The sequence below is a fragment of the Trachypithecus francoisi genome, unplaced genomic scaffold (assembly GCF_009764315.1).
Source record: "Trachypithecus francoisi isolate TF-2019V2 unplaced genomic scaffold, Tfra_2.0 Lachesis_group1, whole genome shotgun sequence".
In the NCBI taxonomy this organism is placed as follows: domain Eukaryota; kingdom Metazoa; phylum Chordata; class Mammalia; order Primates; family Cercopithecidae; genus Trachypithecus; species Trachypithecus francoisi.
The window spans coordinates 75880273-75897388 of NW_022681454.1; the positions used below are offsets into that span (position 1 = coordinate 75880273).

Genomic DNA, 17116 nt, shown 5'->3' on the forward strand with positions numbered 1-17116 from the left:
TTGCTGTGCTTTGTGGAAACTAACCGCCTCTTCATATAAGAAAAAACAAAACAAATAAAACAAAAGCTTCTGTAATTCAGACATGCATTTCCAGTTGGATTCGAAAGGCTTCCCCAGTAAGAGACTCCAAGCCTTGTTTTCTTTCCCCACTCACACTCCACTCGGGCTCCCTCAACAGCCCCTTCACAGTCAGCTGTGCTAGGATACTTCTGCTCAGATGCCTCTCAAAGAGGAAGGAAATGAGCTTCTGAAACCTGACTTTCTGTCCTTTTTGCAAGACTCTGCTTGGCAATAAAGCAGAGACTGGTGGTCAAACTAAAGTCATTACACTGGGATTATTCACTGGTCTGGAGGCAAGAGATAGTTATGAAAGAGAAAGAAAGCTATTTTCCCCCAAATCACACCCAGGACTAACTCAAGAATTAAAACACAACTTTAATGTGTAATAATTTAAAAGGAGAAAAGATATCGTGATAGGCCACATTTCTAGAAACTGGGCCATTTCTGTCCGTGCCAGTTTGGCACAGCTTAGACACCCTCCAGTACAAAGCAGTTGAGAAGAGACAAGGAATCTAAAAACGTCTTCTAGGGGCAGACAACTCAAGGTTCCTGGAATCAGGATTGAGGACATCTAGAGCGAAAAGCAGTGGCTCTGAAATTTCAGCAGTTTTGCTTCAGTCTGTGCTGAAGTTTAAGCAATTCTTCCTCCTGGGGAGCAGGCGTCCTAGGTTCCTAGCAAGCTGAGCTTTCGGCCTAAGGAGAATTACTATTAGTTACGTATAAACTGTTATAAAGCTGGTGTGCTCTGTAATTGCCATTTCGAAGTTCGAAAAGGTAAAGAAAAAAAAAAAGTTTAATTTTCCAATTAATTTCTGGTCATTAGCAGACTGATAAGAGCTTAAGGTTGAAAAGTTTTGATCCTAGGAAAAAGCCACTCTCCAACCCACTCAGCCCATTTTCACTTGGATGAGGATACTGAAAGCTGCAAATAGCCCTTGGGTGAGGATTTCCATCACTTTCCACCCTTCCTGGGCCACAAGCACAGCAGTCAGACCCAGAAGGCAGCAGTTAGGGGGGATGGTGCGCCATCGACTTAGGGGTAGCAGTGCCTGTTCCCTTTTGCCAAGTCCCTGGGTCCAGGGGGATCTCCTGCAGAGGACAGAAAACTCACTCGTCTCCCATCCTCCCTCTTCTCCACCAGCTACTCATTGGATGGTGGCAAAATAAGTCACCAAACATCATCTGACCATCCTCACAAGACACATATGTGGCAAATGAACGACAAGGTATATTCTCTTCATGTTCTGACAGGAAAAGAACAAGAGGCTAGAACCTTTGTATCCTATACCTCGAAGCCCTCCAAACTGTTCCTGGTTCATAGAGCCTGGGGCTAAGAAGAACTTCAGTGACCAAAGATAATTTTCAGATGTCTTATGAATCGTGAGAAGAAATAAAAGAACAGCAGGGGAGGATTAAGCCCAGAACCCCCTGAGTTCCTTCTTACACAACTGAGATATAGGACTAAATGCAATGAAAAAATTGCTGAATTAAAGAGAAAGGTGTAGAAATTCGAGTTATTCTAAAATAAGAAATCTTTCTAAGTTACCCCCAGCTTAGGCTTATACTGTAGAGTCTGCTCAAAAATGTGCTCAAACCACATCACCTTCATTCAAGCCCTCACTAAAACTTTAAATGAGTTATTATACGCATTAAATTGTCATTTAATCGTACCCAAGCACTCTCATAAAAGCAAATGAAGCAAGTCAAGCAGCACTGGAATAAAAAATACTACACTAGTTACATTCTGAAAGCACAAGCTGAAAAATGCTTACTGTCAACTCATACCCCAGGAGGGGGCAGCCTCCTGTCATTGAGGGTAACAAATGGTTTTGAAGGTGCGGACTCTTCACACTCTCATGTGTGGCTTGGGAGTCGATGTCTGCCAACCAGCAGCAAGGCTGGCTTCCACTTAGCTGATCACTGTCCCACAGACCTTGGTTTGAAGTTGTTTGGTCCAAAGGCCTAACTCAAAAAGAGGCTGTCAGGAACTAACCCCAGAGCAAGCTCTTACATGTTCTTTTTTAGCCAGGAAGTAATGGCAATTTCCTGTCTCAGAAATCCTCAGTGGAACACCCATTTTAGGCTGTCTTTAGTGAATTTAAATGCACCATAACAGCTTCTATAAGTGGGGAAGGGGGTTACCCACAAAATCCCTGACTCACATCCACCCAGAGGAGTTCTGGCTTACCAAGATCCCCCAACTGGTATGCTTTTGTGACTCTGATGGGGGCACTGATGCGGGGAAAACTGGAAAAACAAAAAGAATAGTTGAGTTTCTATTGGCAAGAGCAGAGAGAAGGCACTAGGGAGCCCGGGAAACCTGCAAAAGCTGAGGGTAGGAGATTGTGGGGTTCTCAGGCCAAGATAGAGAACACCTTTGAGACATGTTTAAAGAGGCAGGGGGAGAAGATTATTTTAACAGGTTAAGAATACACTGTGACTGTGAATCCTTTCTATTTGGCTTTGTTTGTATTTCATTTGCTTATTTGTTATGCTATGTTTTTGGAAAGACTACGTTTTTAAAGATTAAAATTGTTTGTCCAAGTTTTTTAGAATTCCAAACAGGCTCAGAATTCCAAACAGGTGTCTTTTTTTATTTTTAATGTTATACAGTGTTGAGACTAGCCTATACAGTGACTCCATTTTTAATGGTTATGTTTAGAGATTTGCATCTCTTTGGCATCTGCTGAGAGTAATTGATTCAATTTATTCAATATTATTGAATGCGAAACACTCAGCTTTACCTGTAGAAAACTCAAAGATATCAGACAAGGACACTGTTTCAAAGGAGCTTAACCTGACGTAATTACCACTTAATGGCTATTATAATTATATTATATTTAAAAGCAGATACTGGAAGAGAAGCATACTTCAAGTTCTACAGAAGTTTGAAATAGAGGGAAAATACTTCCAGCTGGGGAGGAAGTTGAGGGAGAGGAAGAACCATCATGAATTAAGGAACACTTCATGGACCTTAAATGATGAGTAGGCTTTTGGCACGCACAGATTGGAGGGTAGAGTCTTCTAGGTAGAAGGAAGGGAATTCTAAAATGAAAGAAAAACCTAAGCAAAAACTAGAAGGAAGAAAATATAGAAGATGCTTAAGTAAGTAGTGAGAGGCTCAGTTTAACTAAACAAAGTATCTATGAGGGGAACTAATAGGAGATGAAGTTAAAAAGGCAAGTCATAAGCAAACCACTGAGAACGGAGGCTGCTGTGCTAATGAGTTTATTTGGCTCAATAAGCATTTGCAGGGAATACAGGTGGCAACTGAAGATTTTGAACAGAGCAGTCCTGAAACAGGACATGTTTTATAACTTTGCGTTGAGCCCCAGCCTGTCTTTCAGCAATATTGCTTCCCATCCATGCTCACTCAGATTTTCTTAATTCATATTTTAAAAAATAAGTTTTCAACCACTTACATATTGAGGCTTTGGAGAAAAGACTGAACCGCCTCTGTTACCTGGGCAAAAAAACTTTATGGGAGGTCAGGCCACAAGGCAATCTTTCCAAACATGGCAGGTCACTGCTGATTTTACTGGCTGATCAGGCAGAGTGTCATCTCCTTCCTCCATGCATGACCCTAGTTGGTCTGAAGGTAGGTGGTCATTAGCACAGGTGAGTTCCCACATCCTAGTAGTTTAAGAGATGTAAAATGGTGGCTGAGATTGAGCTCAAGGTGAAGGCTGGATGACAGACAGATGGCATCTTCTCATAAATGCAGACAGGCTCAGAAATACTGAAGGTCCTAGAGCAATCTGCAGGGACACATGGAAAAAGTTTCTGCAAGAACCAATACTATCATCACCTTATAAGGGTTTCTTTTCCACACAAAGATCATTAGTGCCAAGAGTTGGCCATTGGTGGAATGCAGGTCTGTCACACGTAGTTTATGTATCCCAGTCACTGGTAATGTTCAGGAAGAAGCAGCAGGCTTCTTGATATAGGGACCATATCTCCTTGATTCACTACTGCATCCCAAAATCATTCCTGGTACATAGGGGACACTGGATGAATATTCATGGAATAAATGGCCAAGTAAACTGGTGCAGCTGGTGAGCATCCTCCTAGGATACTGTACAGAGAATTTCTGCATTGGCAAGGAGACTGGATTCGATTTCTGAAACCCCTTCCAACACTAAGATTCCACGGTCCTCCTCTGAATGTTGAAATTCATTCAATATTTATTGAACACCTGCTATATACCAGAGGATGTCCTAAGCACCTAGAAAACAAAGGTAAATAAAAACAAACCCTTTTACTCAAGGAACTCATGATGTAGTTAAAATGACAGTCCACAGTTTAGGAATACCTTCCTCAAAGGGATCAGAGAATCTGAAGACCTCTCAGTTATCCATTTTGTTTCTTCCAGAGACCTTTTAAATACTAATATATATATTTACTAATAAGTACTTCCCTAGATGATATATGATATGGTTTGGCTGTGTCCCCACCCAAATCTAATCTTTAATTCCCATGTATTGTTGGGAGGGACCCGGTGGCAGGTAATTGAGTCATGGGGGCAGGTCTTTCCCATGCTGTTCTCGTGATAGTGAACAAGTCTCACAAGATCGGATGGTTTTACAAGGGGGAGTTTCCCTGCACAAGCCCTCTTCTCTTGTCTGCTGTATGTGAGACGTGCCTTTCATCTTCTACCATGATTATGAGGCCTCCCCAGCCACATGGAATTGTGAATCCATTAAACCTTTTTCTTACAAATTACCCAGTCTCAGGTATGTCTTTATCAGAAATGTGAAAACAGACTAATACAGAATATAGTTCTGAATTTTTTATCCTAGTGAAAAGTTGAGTGACGATAGTAAAACTTAGTTTCAAAAGTGCTCCCAGAAGAAAACAGACAGCCTGGCCCAGTGGCGTTTTAGTGGGATGGTTTATCTTTCTCTTCCTCCTGTGTATGCTTTTATTGGAGTTCATGAAAGAATCATAGAATCCTAGGTCTGAAAAGGAACTTAGAGCTCATCTACTCTAACACCCTTAGGAAACTAAAGCCCGTGGAGTCAAATAGCCTCTAGTTAGTGACACAGCTGAGACTGAAACTGTGTCTTTTGACTCGAAGCTAGCATTCTCTATGCCACACCAAACTAACATGCTTTTTAAGCATTGGGAAACTGCTGGTGTGCTCTGTGTGTCTATATTATAGCTGAAAGGCCTTATTTCCATAATCCAAAAAGAGGTAATGAAATATCTGTCTTGCTTGAATTCTCCAAAGGAAATTTAGAGAGGCTGCTCGGTACTATGGAAAATATACTGGACTGGACCCATGAAATTAAGGTTCTAGACTGATCACTATGAGTAATTGTATGGGTATCTTCCAACTTCAACCCTCTGGATCTTATTTTTCTAGCTAAAAGAGAGGCAGTGAACAAGAGTCAGGTAGAGCAAACTCAAGTAGAATCAGGAAGGTAACAAATATGTATAAAGCAGGCCAAATACAAGACCATAAGCAGCGGTGGGCAGCTGGAGAGTTCAGGTCGCTTTTAAAGGCTTTCAAATTCAAATTTAAAATTTAAAATGTTTCCAAACATGGCAGGTCACTGCTGATTTTACTGACCCCAGAAGACAGTTCTGTGAATCAAATGTAGCCCACAGTCAGATGGTGTAACACGTCTGAACTACATGCTTAGGCACTTTTCTTCTATAATTTCTTGAATATGGAAACAAATATGTAGTTACCAGAAGTCAATGTTTTCACTAGAGTCTAATACATTATGATTGCTTTCAAGTAACTCATTTGTTTTAACATTTCTTTGATCTAGAAATGTCTAATCATTTTCCTCTGTCTTGCTGTGCAGCTTTCAATAGTTTGCCTGGTTTCTCTGTACCACAGTTTGTCTTTAGCTAAATGAAAAATAAAATCACTGACCATTCTCATAGAGGGTATGGTATGAATTAATTAATGTTTTGGCATAAATGTCAAGGATGTTCATTTAAAAAATATATCTTGTGGGCGTATATCCTTCGTGATCTTTTGCCTCAATAGTTCTTTTGTTGCCATCAACTTTTATTGACTGTTCTACATAATTAAAATCCCAGGAAATTGACTTAAAAAGACCAGGAAGGGTGTGTAATACAGGACTGCCAACATTAATGAAATAATTTAAGGCAGAATTAGACAAAGGGACAAATTAAACTCAGCAAATTTCTCAAGTACTAAGAAAGCCTGATTGTTCAAGTGTAATTAAAACATACAGCTGGAATAGTAACTGCTAACAGAGTGATCTGATCAATGAACACAGTAGCTATAAAAATTTAATGCAGTGTGAGCAGCCTATTTTTTTAAATGCAAATAGTCAACCCAAAATGCAGGTGCCTGTTATGAGGCAAACATGCAAAAACTAATAAGCTCAGGGAAATTGTACTGATGACTCAGAAGAAATAGGCTGCTGCAAGATATTAAGAATATTGCTCTCAATAGCAATGCCCCCATTTAATCATAAAGATTAATTTCTCTAAAGAGGGGGGTGGAGCTCATGGTCAGAGCTATAAGAGAATTTATTTCCTCCATCCGATTCTTTACCTAATGCCTGGGCTGCGCAGTGATGTATGCTGTATCTCCTCACCCATGCTGTCCACATTACACCCCTTTCATTACCACCCAGACCATTTTACCCACACAGTGTCTAGACTTTTGATCTAACTCTTTGAATTAGCATAAAAACAAAATAAAACCAGACTCTATCAAAGTTACAGGCATATCTAAGAAAAAAAAACTAGAAGGGAGCAAATGACTAGAGGGGATGGTGAGATTTTAGGTCATTTCTTTCATCATTTCTATTATTTTTTATTATAAAGTGTGCAGTTAACATATAAAAACTTAAATGTCTCCATGCCTCACCAGGGCATGGGTATGAACAAGGTCACATTAATATTAATTGCACACATTTCATCAGCTTCAAAACCCTACTTGCTAATATAGGAACACCCGGCCTTGGAAGAGTTCCCACCCCTCCTCCAGCATCACTGAGATTCCCCTCCTGTGGCTGTATGAGCTGTGGTGGACATGGAGATGTGACACCCAGATCTCCCCAAAGGCAGTACTCATCTCAGTGCATAGCTCCTTTCAAATCTGCCTTAGCTACAGACAGATGCTCCTTTCCGGGCACAGCCCACACCCAATGACTGATGGAGGCGGATTTAAAAGTCCAACCATATTAGCTCACTCGGAACAACTCTGGCAGGCACATGCAATCCAGAGCTCCCAAAGAGACTGGTCGAGGCATTACTGGGCCTGTATTGAAGTTTATTTAACTTCTCTGTCTGCCCAATCCTACTTCTTCACCTCTGTCCTTCCAAAGGTGTTGATTCCTAGTAAATATCCTGCAGACCAATCTCCATCTTGGCATCTGCTTCCAGACAAGCCAACCTACGACATGAATGCATCCTGGCTACCGCTAGCAACTGAGCTAGCCAAGAGGGTCTCAACTGCTCAACAGGATACTCCATCTTCCCCAGCCTGGACCCACATCTCCGCTGGTCACCACGGAAACCAGCCCCTCAGCCCTCAGTGCCCTGTGAGTACTCAGCAGTCCCCTGTGACACTGGAAGGACCTCCCTTCCTCTGCAGTACGTTCCATCAAGGGATACCAAAGGAGGACTCCTTGGGCCCTGATGTATCTCTTGGTTTACAAACAGGTGGTTTTCTCCCCCTGCCACAATAGCCAGGCAGAATAGGTTTGAGTACAGCCACCATCCTGTACCTGGAATCTACTCCTCTCTAAACCTCAGAAATTCATCTTCTAGTCAAGCCAGACTCTGGCTTCCATGTGGTAAGTTATCTCTCAACTTTTTTCCTGTCCTGACAAAAGCTCTCTTGAGATTCCTTGACACAGCCATAAACACATCTAATCCACCAAACAGGTCTGAACCTGTCTTAGTCCTTTCTCTGCCGCTATAACAGAACACCACAGACTGGTTAATTTATTAAGAAAATCCATTTATTTCTCACATTTCTAGGGGCTGAGAAGTCCAAGAGCATGGTGCCAGCATCAGGTGAGGGCAATCCCATGGGAGAAAGGCGGAATGCAGAAGTGAGCATGTGAGACAGAAAGAGAGGAAATCAGGCTGAACTTGTCCTTTTCATCAGGGGCTCACTCCTGAGGTGATTAGCGGACTCCCAGAGTAATGACCTTCATCCATTCAGAAGGGTGGGGCCTTATGAGCTAATCACCTCATAAAGGCACCACTTCTCAATACTGTCAATTGGCCACTAAATTTCCACATGAATTTTTAGGTAACAGTCAAACCAACTGTGGTAACCACTGAAGTGTTTGGAAGCTCCTCATCTTCAGGAAATGTAATGAATCCAGCCGTGGAAAATGATGAGGAAAGGAGAGAAATGTTTTTTCAGTTCATATACATATAAATATTACCTAACACTTACACCCCAATTACCATTAGCCCTGATCTAAGTATTTTATATATATTAACCCATGCAATCCTAAAACAGTTCCATCAGATAATTAATTAGGCCCACTCTGTACGTGAGGAAGCTGAAGCACAGAGCAATTTGGTGATGTGAAGTTATACAACATGTAAGCTGTGAGTTTGCAACCCATGGAATAGGAGAAAATATTTGCAAACTATATGTGCAATAAGGGGTTAATATCTAAACTATATAAGGAACTCATACAACTCAATAGCAAAAGCAAAAACAAAAACAAATATTCTGATTTTGCAATGGACAAAGAACCTGAATAAACAGTTTTCCAAAGACATACAAACAGTTAATAGGTATATGAAAACGTGCTCAACATCACTCATCATCAGAGAAATGCAAATTCAAACCACCATGAGACATCGCCTCACACCTGTTAGAACAGCTATGATCAAAAACACAAGAGGTAACAAGTGCTGGTGAGGATGTGGAGAAAAGTGAACCTTTGCACACCATTGGTGGGAATGTAAATTGGTACAGCCATTATGAAAAACAGTATGGAGGATCCTCAAAGAATTAAAGCTAGAACTCCCATGTGATCCAGCAATCCCACTTTTGGGTATATATATCCAAAGGAAATTAAACAGTATGTCAAAGAAATCTCTGCACTCCCCCGTTCTTTGCAGCGTTATTCACAATACCTAAGATATGGAAACAACCTAAATGCCTGTAGATGAATAAATGAATGAATGAATGTATGAATGAAGAAAATGTGGTGTGTCTATATAAATGTGGTATATATATATATATGTATGTATACACACATACACACACACACTAGAATATTATTCAGCCTTTACAAAGAAGGAAATCTTGTCATTTGCAACAACATGGATAAATCTGAACAACATTGTGCTAAGTAAAATCAGCCAGACACAGAAACACAAATACTGCATGATCTCGCTCATGTGGAATATATACATGTTAAACTTATAGAAACCAAGAGTATAATGGTGGTTTCCAGGGGCTGGGAGTGGAGAAAATGGGAAGATTTTGTAAAGGGGTACAAACATTCAGTCAGGCAGAATGAACAAGTTCTGGATATCTAACGTACAGCATGGTGACTAGAGTTAATAATGCATTGTATACTTGAAATTTACTAAAAGAGAAGATCTTAGGGCTTCTCATCATAAAAAAAGCTAACTATATGAGGTGATGGAGATGTTAATTAACTTGATTATATACATCATTTCACGATATATGTATGAATGTATGTATATGTATTCATATATAAGTGTATGTATTATATATGTATACAGTGTACACATATATCAAAACATCACTTTGTACACCTTGAATATATACAATTTTTATTTGTCAATTATACAGAAAAGCTGGGGGGAGAAAGTTGTGAGGATGCTAGTCAAACCAGGTGGCCTAGCTTCTTCACTGCCCTGCTCTTAACCGCTGCTCCGCATGGCTTTTCAGCTAGGAATGGATACCCACTCCGGTATAATACTGATAATATCCCACGTGGGGAAAATTAAAGATGCAACAACAACAATAAGCCAGCAAAGGTCTACATCCTTTGGTCTTCTTTTCTCCGCCTCACCCAGGCAAATGCCTGGGGCTAAAATAGTACTTTCCAAAGCGCCTGAACAGGGATAGGCATCAGAGTAATCAATACGGGATAAAATCATCTGTGACGCATTTTCTGCCATTCTCTTGGTACCTAGTTTCCTCTAACCCCCCTCTTCTCACTCCAGTGCCCCAGTAGCTCTTGGCGGAGGCTTAAGTGGGTCACCAGGGGCAGCCCTGGCTTGAGCTCTGCTTGCTGCCTCTGGCCTTATCTGTAATGAAGCAGCCGTTGCGTGGTGTATAGCAATTCTCAGAGGTCGTCTGAGGCAGCTGCAAGCTTGGCTGGAGTTAACACAATTCGTTAAGCAGGCGATCAGTCCTCCAGAGCTGAGTGAACGCCTGCATAGCCAACATGTTCACACTATTCCAAGTGGCTTCCTTCTGTCCTCGCCTCTGTTGCCCATGCTGGATATACCAGTAGTTCATGCTCTTGACTTGAACCTCTGCTACTGTAGTGCTGTGAAAGCATAGGACTTAGAGCTCAGTTCAGCTACATTTTTTAAACGCCAATGAAGGGAAAAATCACTGTAGAAGAGTCAAAGGACTGCAACATTAACATCTACAGAGACTTTATTATTATGAAATCCCATTAGGAAATTTCAAGTATTATCCTAGTTAGTCCTTCCTACCACACTATGCAGTATTACTCATGTTCTTTAGGTGAGGAAAATGAGAAGACAGAGAAAGTGACTTGATCAAGGTCTCACAGCTAAAAAGTAGCACAGCTGATTTAAAGCCATTCCTGTGTGACCCCACACCTCTGCTTTCCCCCACCACAATACGGTGGTTTGCTAAAGGAGCTTACAGTTAAGTGAGTAAGGCCAATGTATAAAAAACTAACAGAGCACAAGGTAGAATTCAAAAGTGGCGATAACAGAGGTTCAAGATGGAAGACAGAGGAAGGAACAAGTCATCACAACTAGGAGGCTCAGACAAAGAGATTGCTTTTGGGCTACATCTTGAAAACTAAGTAGGCTAAAGAAGTTGTATGAGCAAAAGGACAGAGTCATAAAACAGTGTGTAGCAGAACCTACTAGCTGTTCACAAATATCCATTTCCTCTTCCTCCTACATCTGGCCAGATTATCTTTCCTAAAACTCCTGTGCAATTCAGTATGGCCACGCTTCTAAAAATTCTAGCTAATGGAATATGAGTAGAAGTGATGACCAACGGGGCTGGCCCAGAAACCCCTCACATGGGCTTTCTGTCCATTTTGCCCTCTAACTGGCTGGAACAAAGATGACCAGGACAGCTGTGGAAGCTGCATGCTGAAGACAGCAGAGCCCTCATCAGTTTGATTCTCGACCTGACCTCATGGAGGAGAGCTCTCTTGCCTACCAGGAGCACCTACCTTGGATTGTTTAGTGAGTGAGAAATATATGAACTTCTACTGTGTTTAAATCATTCTGCATTGGGGTTTACTTGTGACAAGAGCTTGTGTTACCCTAAATAATACCAGTAGTATCCTTAGGCGAAGGTGAACAGAGAGGTGTCCAGGCAATGTAGCGGAAGTAGCCTGGAAACCCCAGTGGGGGTAGATTGAGGTGGGCCACATTAAAGAGTTGAGATTTCTTCTGTTAGCAGCAGGCAAAGTAAATCCACACTCTGACAAAATTAGTCTGTATATAGGCAAAATAAGTTTTGAAGGCCGCTTTTGTGAGCATCTGACATTCAAAACTGTATGCTGGGCACTAACATGAGTACCTCCTTACACAATCAATCTTTTATTTTGCAAAGAAGTAAGCCACTAGAAATGATACCTATGCTTTAAGTTTTGTACTTTCCATTCCATTAATGAGCATTCATTGATTTGTTACATGTTTTAGTTTTAGTTCCACCAACATATGCTATAATTGGCATCTGACAATGGAAGAGAATACCCCAGTTAGAAATACACAAATGCTCCTATGCTAAGGACAATTGAAGAACAAACAGAAACAAAGATTGCAGCTGGCATTATGCTGTCAGAGAAAGCAGAATGTTGTAAAAGATATTCCTATGCTCTTTCAGGTATACTCTTCCCAAGGCCAGAAATGTGGCATACAGCCCAAGACAGGCTGGAAATAAGAAGTATATAAAAGCAATACTGCAGAAAAGAACAATGAAAAATTAATTAGAAGTAGAAAGCATGCACATTAGTGTGAACTTAGTTTTCTGAATCAACAGTTTCTCTCTAAATGCAACCTGAAGATGAATGTTGGACATGGTTGGAACATTGTGATAGGGTGAGAGGAGGCAGTGGGAAAAAGCGTTAATCAATTTAAAGGAAGCATGAGGTTGATTTTAAAAACACCGATTTTGGTGGACTCCACTTAACCTGAGTAAGGAAAAAAATAGAAACAGAAGTTAGAGTGGCAAACAATGTGAATGCAGGTAAAGAGATTTAAAGGTATATTGATCTAACAGAATGAACCAAAAACTCAGTCATGCAGCCACCCATACCTAGATGCAGAGAAGCTGGGAAATGTAATTCAACTTTGTGCTCCCGAAGAAGAGAATATGGATTTTTATGACTGAGTGATCATCTCAGTCACAAGGTCCTCCTATGATTCCATATCATTGTCTTAGAATGAAATTGTATATTCCCTTTTTTTTTTTTTTTTTTGGTGTGTAGACAGACTGGCATTGGTCGACATATAGTTATTGGATAAATAGGTGCAGCTAGCATTTCCAGGCTTTCAGAACTAGAAAAAAAAAAATGCCCGAGACTTGATTCCAGCCCTGAAAGACTTCATTATGTGTTATGTCATGGGTAATAAACAAAGTAAATGAGATCCAGGAAATCCAGGGTTATAATTTAGACTTTATCAGACTGTTGCACTAGTTGAACTGCAACAAAGGACGAAACTACAGGGACTTGAATAAGATAGATGTTTATTTCTCTGTCACATAATAGTCTGGATGAGAATTGGTATGAATCAAGTAGGAATGAGAGAAAGGGAGGGCAAGCTTATTTTCTTTTAAAGGTACAATCCAAATTTACACAGATTACTTTCTTTCACATCTCATTGGCCAGACCAAATCACATGGCCAAAGCTAGGTGCAAAAGAGGCTGGAGGTGTGGTTTTTTGTGGAGTAGCCACATGAAGCATTAGAAACCTGTTTATGATGAAAGAGAGAAGAATAAATATTGGAAGTCAGTCTTTGCTGACTCCACCAAAAAAGTCAAAAAAAGTTTCTATTTCTACATACTAACAATGTACCAACCTGGTGGAAAGTCATGGAATGTTATGATGGTACGACATTTTCACAAAGAGTAAGAACATCAAATTCAGCTCAATGGAAAGTGGACTTTAGAACTACTGTCAAAGAAAGTTTACTCTCCAGAGCGGTGGTTCCCAACATCACTGAGTATTATAATCACCTGGGAAGCGTTTCTTAAAATATCGGTGTCTGGGTTCTTGACATTCTGATTCAGGAAATGTGGGTAATGACCTGGGCATCTGAATTATTTTAATCCCCAAGAGTGAATAGGATGTGCTGTAAGGCCTTAAAACCAATGATAAAGGGAAATTCAAAGACAAATGTTGCCTTTATCTTCAAACTTTCTTGGAAGCTTAAAAGATAAAAGTGATTTTAAATAAACAAACATCATTCGGCATTTCTGAGAAGCTGCAATCAGAAGGATTTTAGGTTATAAATGATTGATTATGAAAATACTGGGATTCAAAAGAGGTGGATCTGTCTACTGGCTCTGCCACTTTAGACCTTGGCAAGTGTCTAAAGAGCTCCAAGCCCGATGCCCCACCTCAATAAATGAAGAGTTAGCCAAAATGATTGCTGACAGCATTCTGTGATCCCACTTGTGGCTGGCCAATTCCTTTTATTCACTAGTTCATTTTAAGTAACATACAATTACAGTAAAAATATTTAACATTCAACAAATATTTATAGAGCTCTTACTTTGTACTAGGCTCTGCTAAGAATACAAAGGGAGCAAAGATAAATGCGGTTAGTCCTTCAAACAGCTTTCAATATGTTATATCAACTGCAAAACTATGTACCATACAACGTTGATCAGAGGCCTATTGGCAGTACTTTGAGATAGTAGAAACCTACATAGGCTCCTCCCCAGTCTCTCTCTGTCTCTTTCTCTCTCCGTCTCTCTTTCATTCACTCTCATTTCTCTTTCTCCTTTCTACTTTCTTTTGTTTGAATTCAAGCTTTTCTAAGGTAAGGTAGGCAGGTATATAATACTCTGTTACAGGAGAAACTTAATCCTACAGAAAGTCTTATTTTAAAAATATATATATTTTGAAAGATATTTTCAAATTCCTACTTTTTTGTAGCAGATATCAGGAGTGAGTAATATGTAGACAGAAATATCTGATAAGACAGAGCTCATCTTGAGCAAACAGAACTGGGACAAAGGCTGGCCCCTTGCATCTCCCTACGTTTCAGGACAGAAAATGCAGATTCAGCAGAAATTTTACTCTTTTACTCTGTGTGTGTGTGTGTGTGTGTGTGTGTGTGTACACACATGCATGTACATGTTTAATAGAAGAAAGGTGCGACAAGAAATGGGTACCAATAAAAAAGAAAGAAACAAAAATCTCACTCCTTGAAAAAAATTAATTCTTTTTTGTGTAATTCAAACAGCTTTGATAATTGAAGTCTCCCATCAAATCTTACAATATTTTTCTCAGCTTTCTCTGGTAACCTTCACCTCACTGTGGCTGTTAAGTGCTGAGAGGCTAACTACTGTTTGTTCCTTGTATACAAAAGGCATTCCATTCTCTCTGAGAGGTTCTGTGCTTCTAAGGTCAGCAAACGCTCTCCCACTAGCCAGCTCTCAATTGCCTACTAGAGGAGGGCACCAGGGCATGGTCATTCAAAACACCAGAGCATCCAAAAGCTTGGGAATGCGTCATTTGATTCCTATTACTTTCCCAGTTGCTTCCCTTTCCTCCATCACATTTTGTTTAGGATAAAGTACTTTGCAGCTCCCAGCAAACATTGTTTGGAAGGAGGGAAAAGAAACCTAGCCAAGAACAGGACAAGGAATGGGGCAAGCTGACACCAAATTGAGAGTGTGTTGAATGAGGCCATGTAAACTTTTCCACATTTCATTTCTGAAAAGGGCTCAGTGTGGACTCCATCACTAACACTGACCTTGGAAACACCTAAGACTTTTTAATATACTGCTGTTGATCCTTATTTATTAATAAATTTTGAAGTTAAGCATGGGACTTACTATTGAAGCATTGCTCTTTAATCAATATCCAGTAGAACTTCCATGTTTTTCATCACCTAATAACTCTTTTTAACAGTCTTCTCTCTGGTGGTCTTACCAAGGCAATGAAAGAAAAAAAAAAAGAGTTGCATCTCTTTATTTACTATGCTGGATCTCCCATGAATGGTTTGATGTGTCCCCATGGAAATAAGCGAGTTCTCTCTCTATTAGTTCATGGGAGATCTGGTAGTTTAAAGGTGCCTGGCTCCTCCCTCTTTCTCTTGCTCCTGCTCTCACCATGTGATGTGCTGGCTCCCATTTCGCCTTCTGCCGTGACTGTAATCCTCCTGAGGCCCTCACCAGAAGCAGATGCCAGCACTGTACTTCATGTACAGCCTGCAGAGCTATGAGCCAATTAAACTTCTTTATAAATTACCCAGGCCCAGATATTTTTTATAGTGATGCAAAGCAAAATAATAAAACATACATCAGGCCAGGGCTCATGCCTGTAATCCCAGCACTTTGGGAGGCCAAGGTGGGTGGATCACCTGAGATTGGGAGTTTGAGACCAGCCTGACCAACATGGAGAAACCTCGTCTCTACTAAAAATACAAAGTTAGCCATGTATGGTGGCACACGCTTATAATCCCAGCTGCTTGGGAGGTTGAGGCAGGAGAATTGCCTGAACCTGGAAGGTAGAGGTTGCAGTGAGCCAAGATCACACCATTGCACTCTCAGCCTGGGCAACAAAAGCAAAACTCCATCTCAAAAAAAAAAAAATTCAAAAGTATGGACATTATTAAATGTTTCCATGTTATTATGTATTAAAAACAGAAATGCTTGACTCTTCAACAAAAAAAATAAAATAATGGGGATACAGGAAAGTATTCATAATATAAAGCAATGATTGATTCTCAGCCAAGGATGATTTTGCCTCCAGGGAACATTTGACGAGGACTGGAGCCATTTTTTGGCTTTTTGGCAGGGAAAGCGGGGGATTGCTTGTTTGTTTAGAAAAGAGGTTGTGCTCTGTGTCCCAGGCTAAAGTGCAATGGCACAATCATAGTTCATTGCAGCCTAAAACTCTCGGGCTCAAGCAATCCTACTTCAGCCTCTGGTGTAGCTAGAACTACAGGCATGCCCCACTATGCCTGGCTTATTTTTTTTTAATTATTTTTTGTAGACATGGAGGTCTCACTATGTTGCCCAGGCTGGTCTCAAACCTCTGGCCTCAAGACATCCTCCTACCTCAGCCTCCCAATGTGTTGGGATTACAGGCATGAGCCACCACGTCCAGCTTGGAGCCATTTTTCATTGTCACAGCAGAAGGCAGAGGAGTACTATTAGCAACCAGTGTGTAGAGGCCAGGGTTGCTGCTAAATATTCTATGATGCATATGACAGCCCCCAATAACAAAGAATTATCAGCCCCAAATGTCAGTAGTGCTGAGGACAACACACACATTTTCAAGGTACCTTACCATAAGGTTCAAAGTGGCAGAAGGATATGAAGAACTTTTTTTCAAAACTCTCGTTTTGCTTCCGTACCCTCACCTGCCACAACTGATTCCCATAGTTTTCTCCATTCCACACTATAATCTACATTCTTTGGCCAGGACAACCCAATTACAGAGTGAAAGAAGGCTCCTTCCCATTTTCGGCAGTGTTTTACTCTCTGCAACAGGAGTCCTCATCATTGGAGTCAGGAGGGACAAGCCAGAAACACCTGATGAGCTTTGTCCTAACACCCCTCTCTAGCCAATTCTGATGTGTCTCACAGTTTGCTGGAGGTGAAGGATGTGTGTGGGGCACAAGCTCCCCAGGCGGAGAGACAGCAAGGTAAACAGCCTA

At 40.7% G+C, this 17116-nt stretch overlaps 1 long non-coding RNA gene across 1 annotated transcript in view; it reads right to left on the reverse strand.

Moving 5' to 3' along the window:
• Window positions 1–3505: 3505 nt before the first annotated feature.
• The window catches only part of LOC117086390, a 47759-nt gene continuing 34148 nt past the window's right edge, over window positions 3506–17116 (reverse strand). The window contains exon 3 of the long non-coding RNA XR_004438319.1: window positions 3506–3818. This is a non-coding gene — a long non-coding RNA (uncharacterized LOC117086390). The remainder of the gene's footprint in view (window positions 3819–17116) is intronic.